The sequence below is a fragment of the Lepidochelys kempii genome, chromosome 15 (assembly GCF_965140265.1).
Source record: "Lepidochelys kempii isolate rLepKem1 chromosome 15, rLepKem1.hap2, whole genome shotgun sequence".
Classification (NCBI taxonomy): Eukaryota; Metazoa; Chordata; order Testudines; family Cheloniidae; genus Lepidochelys; species Lepidochelys kempii.
This window is the reverse complement of record NC_133270.1, coordinates 10,770,907-10,776,941: the sequence shown is the minus strand read 5'-3', so window position 1 is coordinate 10,776,941 and position 6,035 is coordinate 10,770,907. Positions and strand designations below refer to the sequence as shown.

Sequence of the window (6,035 nt, the reverse complement as noted above, 5' to 3'; positions counted from 1 at the left end):
CATGGACCGAAAGGGAGACACTGGATCTGACTGCTGTATCGGGAGAAGAACCTGTGCAGGCCGAACTCCAATCAGAAAGAAGAAATGCTAATATATATGCCAAAATTGCACAGGGCATGGTGGAGAGAGGCTACAACAGGGACACACAGCAGTGCTGCATAGAGCTCAGGCAAGCTTACCAAAAGACAAAGGAGGCAAACGGTTGCTCCAGGTCAGAGCCCCATACATGCCACTTCTATGATCAGCTGCATGGCATTCTAAGGGGGACCCTACCACTACCCCACCACTGTCCGTGGACACCTACAAGGGGGGAGTCTCACGCAACAGGGAGGAGGAGGATGAGAATGAGGATGAGGGTGAGGAGGAGGAAGAGGAGAATGCGCATCAGGCAAGCAGTGAATCCGTTCTCCCTGGCAGCCAGGACCTTTTCATCACCCTGGAGCCAATACCCTCCCAAGGCAGGATGCCTGACCTTGAAACCGGAGAAGGCAGCTCTGCTGAGTGCACATTTGTAACTACAGTACAGGGTTTAAAAGCAATAGTATTTAATGTTTGATTTGCCCTGAAGAATTGGGATGCATTCGCGGCCAGTGCAGCTACTGGAAAAGTCTGTTAATGTGTCTGGGGATGGAGCGGGAATCCTCCAGGGACATCTCCATGAAGTTCTCCTGGAGGTACTCTGAAAGCCTTTGCAGAAGGTTTCTGGGGAGGGCTGCCTTATTTCTTCCTCCACAGTAGGACACTTTACCACGCCAAACTAGTAGCAAATAGTCTGGGATCATTGCAGCACAAAGCATGGCAGTGAATGGTCCTGGGTTTTGGTCGCATTCAAGCAACATTCGGTCTATATCTTTCTGTGTTAGCCTCAGGAGAGTGATATCATTCATGGTCACCTGATTGAAATAGGGGAATTTTTGTAAGGGAACAGTAAAAGGACCCCATTCATGCTGGGTTGTTTGCGCTTGGCTAAAAGGGATCATCCCAGAGGGGTAAAGGGATCATCCCAGAGAATAGCCACATGGGGGGGGTGGGGGGGTGGGAGGTGTGTACTGGACATCCACCCGAAAACCGCAGCCCCTCCTTTTAAATGTGAAACCCAGCCGGCATTGCTTGCTATGGGAAAGGATGGTGCTGCAGTTTGAAACCATTCCCACATGTTATGAAGGTGTAAGAAGTCAACCCCCCATACCAAAAGGCTTACCATGGCTGCCTGGAAACCGAATTCTGTTGCCCAGCTGTTTGTGATGTGTCACCATACCAGCAGGTGCTCAATATAAAAGGCAAAATGCGACCTTGTACCTAAAGTACATGTGCTGTCTGCTGTGAATTGCTTGATTCACTGTGAAAGAGTCTCCCTTTTGTTCTCAGAAATGTATCATCTTAAATTTTACTCTCTCTTTTTATCTCCCCCCAGGTGAAAATGTTTCTTTGCTCACCCTATCACCTCTGTCCTTGAGGTTATCGCAGATTAGAAGGTGAAAAAAATGCACTTGTGATGACATGTTTTCCAAGCTCATGCAGTCCTCCCTCACTGATAGGGCACAGCTTAATGCATGGAGGCATTCAGTGGCAGAGGCCAGGAAAGCATTAAGTGAGCGCAAAGACCAGAGGCAGGAGGTGATGCTGAGGCTAATGGGGGAGCAAACTGACATGATGAAGCATCTGCTGGAGCTGCAGAAAAGCCAACAAGAGCACAGATCGCCGCTGCATCCATTGTATAACCTCCTGTCCTCCTCCCCAAGTTCCATATCCTCCTCACCCAGACGCCCAAGGACACGGGGTGGGAGGCTCCGGGCACCCAGCCACTCCACTCCAGAGGATGGCCCAAGCAACAGAAGGCTGTCATTCAAACAGTTTTGATTTGTAGTGTGGCTACAATAAGCAATGTGGCCTTGTCTTTCCCTCCTCCTGCACCCCACCAGACCCAGGCTACCTTGTCAGTTATCTCACTTCTTTTTTTAATTAATAAAGAAAGAATGCATGGTTTCAAAACAATAGTTACTTTATTTCCTTTGTCAGCTGTGATCGAAGGGGGGAGGGTGATTGGCTTACAGGGAATTAAAATCAACAAAGGGGGCAGGTTTGCATCAAGGAGAAACACACACAACTGTCACACCATAGCCTGGCCAGTCATGAAACTGGTTTTCAAAGCCTCTCTAATGTGCAGCCTAACTGTGCTCTTCTAATCGCCCTGGTGTCTCGCTGCTCAAAATTGGCCACCAGGCAATTTGCCTCAACCTCCCACCCCATCATAAATGTCTCCCTCTTGCTCTCACAGATATTATGGAGCACACAGCAAGCAACAATAACAATGGGAATGTTGGTTGCGCTGAGATCTAACCTAGTCAGCCAAACAACGCCAGCAAGCTTTTAAACATCCAAAGGCACATTCTACCACCATTCTGCACTTGCTCAGCCTGTACTTGAACTGCTCCTTACTACTGTCCAGGCTGCCTGTGTATGGCTTCATGAGCCATGGGAGCAAGGGGTAGGCTGGGTCCCCAAGGATAACTATTGGCATTTCAACATCCCCAACGGTAATTTTCTAGTCTCAGAAGTAAGTCCCTTCTTGCAACTGCTCGAACAGCCCGGAGTTCCTAAAGATGTGAGCGGCATGCACCTTTCCTGGCCATCCCATGTTGATGTAGGTGAAATGTCCCTTGTGATCCACCTGTGCTTGCAGCACCATTGAGAAGTACCCCTTGCGGTTTATGTACTGGTTGGCAAGGTGGTCCACTGCCAAGATAGGGATATGCATTCCATCTATCATCCCACACAGTTAGGGAACCCCATTGCAGCAAAGCCATCCAGTATGACCTGCACAATTCCCAGAGTCACTACCCTTGATAACAGAACGTCAGTGATTGCATTGGCTACTTGGATCACAACAGTCCCCACACTAGACTTGCCCACTCCAAATTGATTCCCAACTGACCGGTAGCAGTCAGGTGTTGCAAGCTTCCACAAGGCTATCACCACTCCTTCTCAACAGTCAGGACAGCTCTCATCTTGGTATTTCTGTGCTTCAGTGCGAGGGAAAGCAACTCACAAAGTTCAAGGAAAGTGGCCTTATGCATGTGAAAGTTTCGCAGCCATTGTGAATCATCCCATATCTGCAACACTATGCGGTCCCACCAATCTGTGCTTGTTTGCCTGGCCCAGAATCAGCATTCCATTGTATCAACCAGCTCCATTGCCACCATGATGTCCCAGTTGCCACAGCCCATGCTTTCAGGAACATCTGTGTCCATGTCCTCATCACAATCGTCCTCATGCTGGCTTCTCTTAGCCCGGTTCTGCACATACTCCAGGATAACGCACGAGGTGTTTACAATGCTCAAAACAGCAGCGGTGAGCTGAGCGGGCTCCATGCTTGCTGTGGTATGGCATCTGCATGGGTAACCCAGGAAAAAAGGTGCGAAACGATTGTCTGCTGTTGCTTTTATGGAGGGAGGGGTGACTGACGACATGTACCCAAAAACGCGACAATGTTTTTGCCCGATCAGGCATTGGGAGCTTAACCCAGAATTCCAATGGGCAGCGGAGACTGCGGGATAGCTACCCACAGTGCACTGCTCTGTAAGTCAATGCTAGCCATGGTATTGAGGATGCACTCTGGCGACTTAATGTGCTTAGTGGGGACATACACAATCGACTATAAAATGGATTTCTAAAAATCAGCTTCTATAAAATCAATCTAATTTCATAGTGTAGACATACCCAAAGCTTTTTTTCCTCGCCTCTGCATTTTATAGGGTCAATACAATTAGCTAATTAGCATAAAATATCCCAGAATGCTTCAGTATCTCTTCTTGTCTTTAAATTGGTAATAAAATTAGGGAAAGTCAAAGTCTGCATTTAATTATAACAGAGGTCAGTTTACATTGATCTGATGGATGAAGACACTCCGGATCTTTTCATCTAGCCCCTGTTCTGTGAGCCCCCCGTTCTCTCCCCTCCATAATCCGAGCCAGCGTTGTGCCCTGCAGACAGTTGGCTTCCAAACCGCACCAAGGGAACAACTTTACATACTTGTGCTCCACATGTTTCACTTCCTCACCCTCGTGTCCTGCTCCAATACCAAGTGGTGGGAGTTTCTACCACTTTGAGACGGTGAGGAACCCCCGTGTGCCAGCCTCTATTTCACTCTGGTCCCACGCCCCGCCAGGGATATTGGTTGGTGGCTCCTTCATGGAGCTGTGAGCACAGGCCTGTGCCTAACACAATTCACCCCTATCCCAACACCTGCCCTTTTTGCAGCATGACGGAGAAGTTGGCACACACCTATCTAGAATGCATCAGGTTGCAGCTGAGGTTGTGGCTGCACTTTTCCCCACATCTTTTTGTATTTGCGCACTCTGTTTGTGTCTCCACAAAGTCCCGAGACACTCCTCATCAACCTCCTCCTGGCACTGGCCAAAGTGGCCATTTACAACGCCAGGAGGAGGATGCTGGAGGAGGGAGTGATCTGCCACTGTGGGTATTATTTTCGTTCCACCCTTGTTTCATGCATCTGGGCAGAGTTCCTCTGAGCAGCATCCGCTGGTTCCCTAGACAGAGTTGAAGAGCAGTAGGTGCTGTCAAGGGTTCTGTGCCTACCTGTTTCAACACTGCACTGTGCCTCAGAAGTAGCCAGCAGTGGGTCTGGCTTCTAGGCAGGGAGATCCCGGGGTTGCCCCCGCCCCAAGCACCGGCTCCGCACTCCCACTAGCCGGGAATTGGACAATGGGAGCTGGGAGGCAGGGGCAGTGCCTGCATACGAGAGCTGCGTGGAGCGGCTTGCGCGCCTCTGCCTAGGAGCCGGACCTGCTGCTGGATACTTCCGGGGTGCAGCGTGGTCTGTGGTGCCAGGACAGGCGAGAAGCAAGTTGCAGTGGGGGAGGTTTAGGTTGGATATTAGGAAAAACTTTTTCACTAGGAGGGTGGTGAAACACTGGAATGCGTTGCCTAGGGAGGTGGTGGAATCTCCTTCCTTAGAAGTTTTTAAGGTCAGGCTTGACAAAGCCCTGGCTGGGATGATTTAATTGGGGATGGGTCCTGCTTTTGAGCAGGGGGTTGGACTAGATGACCTACTGAGGTCTCTTCCAACCCTGATATTCTATGATTCTATGATTCTAAGCCTGACTCTGCACCCTGGCTTTGCCGCTAAAAGGGAGCCTCCAGAAGTAAGTCCACACCCCAACTCTGTGCCCCAACCCCCTTTTCCAGTCCTGAGCTCCCCTGAAACCTGGAACCCCTTTCTGCACCCCAAACCCTCATCCCTGGCCCCATCCCAGAGCACCGCCAGCCCAGAGCCCTGCCCCCTCCCACACTCCTGGCCCTGCCTAGAGCCCCCTCCCACACCTTGAACCCCTCATTCCTGGCCCCACCCCACAGCTCTCACCCCCACAACCCAAACCTCTGCCCCAGCTCTGAGCCCCTCCTACACCCAACTGGGTCCCCAGAAAAAAAGTTTGAAAACCACTAGTTTAGTCTGTGTTACTGAGGAGCTTGTTTTCGTTTTCTGATGCTTTTTCTAAGGAAAGAATGAAAGTTCTATGAGACAGATCAAACTGTAAATGATCCAGTATGATGTTAATTTGATAATTTAAATTAGGGTCTTTTTTTTTTTTTATTATAGTCCTAAACTCTTTTGTTTGCCTCAGCACTTATCAATACAATTAGCTAATTAGCATACAATATCCCAGAATGCTTCAGTATCTCTTTAAATTGGTAATAAAATTAGGGAAAGTCAAAGTCTGTGTAAATATCTTATTGTATAATTATAACAGAGTTAGGTTTACATTGAGCTGAAGGAAGAAAGTTTTCAGGGCATTTTGAGGTCTAGTGAAAACTCCCTTTAACCTAAAGAGTGATCAGATTTTAGTGGTTTGTAAGATTGGGGAGTTTTCTTTAGCTTTGCGCAGTGGCAGTATCATAGCCAATGAGGTTAATCCGAGGCGTGATTATTGCTAGTTGAAAACTTTTCCCAATACCCCGCCATGACGACTTGAAATATAGTCGGCATTGGCAATTTTTGACAGTCTCATGTGAGA

The 6,035-nt window shown here is 48.8% G+C and overlaps 1 non-coding gene across 1 annotated transcript; it reads left to right on the top strand.

Annotated features, from left to right (window-relative positions):
• Positions 1–5,894: 5,894 nt before the first annotated feature.
• Positions 5,895–6,035, top strand: LOC140899015 (U4 spliceosomal RNA). Its single transcript, XR_012155182.1, has one exon. It is a non-coding gene; the product is annotated as a U4 spliceosomal RNA (small nuclear RNA).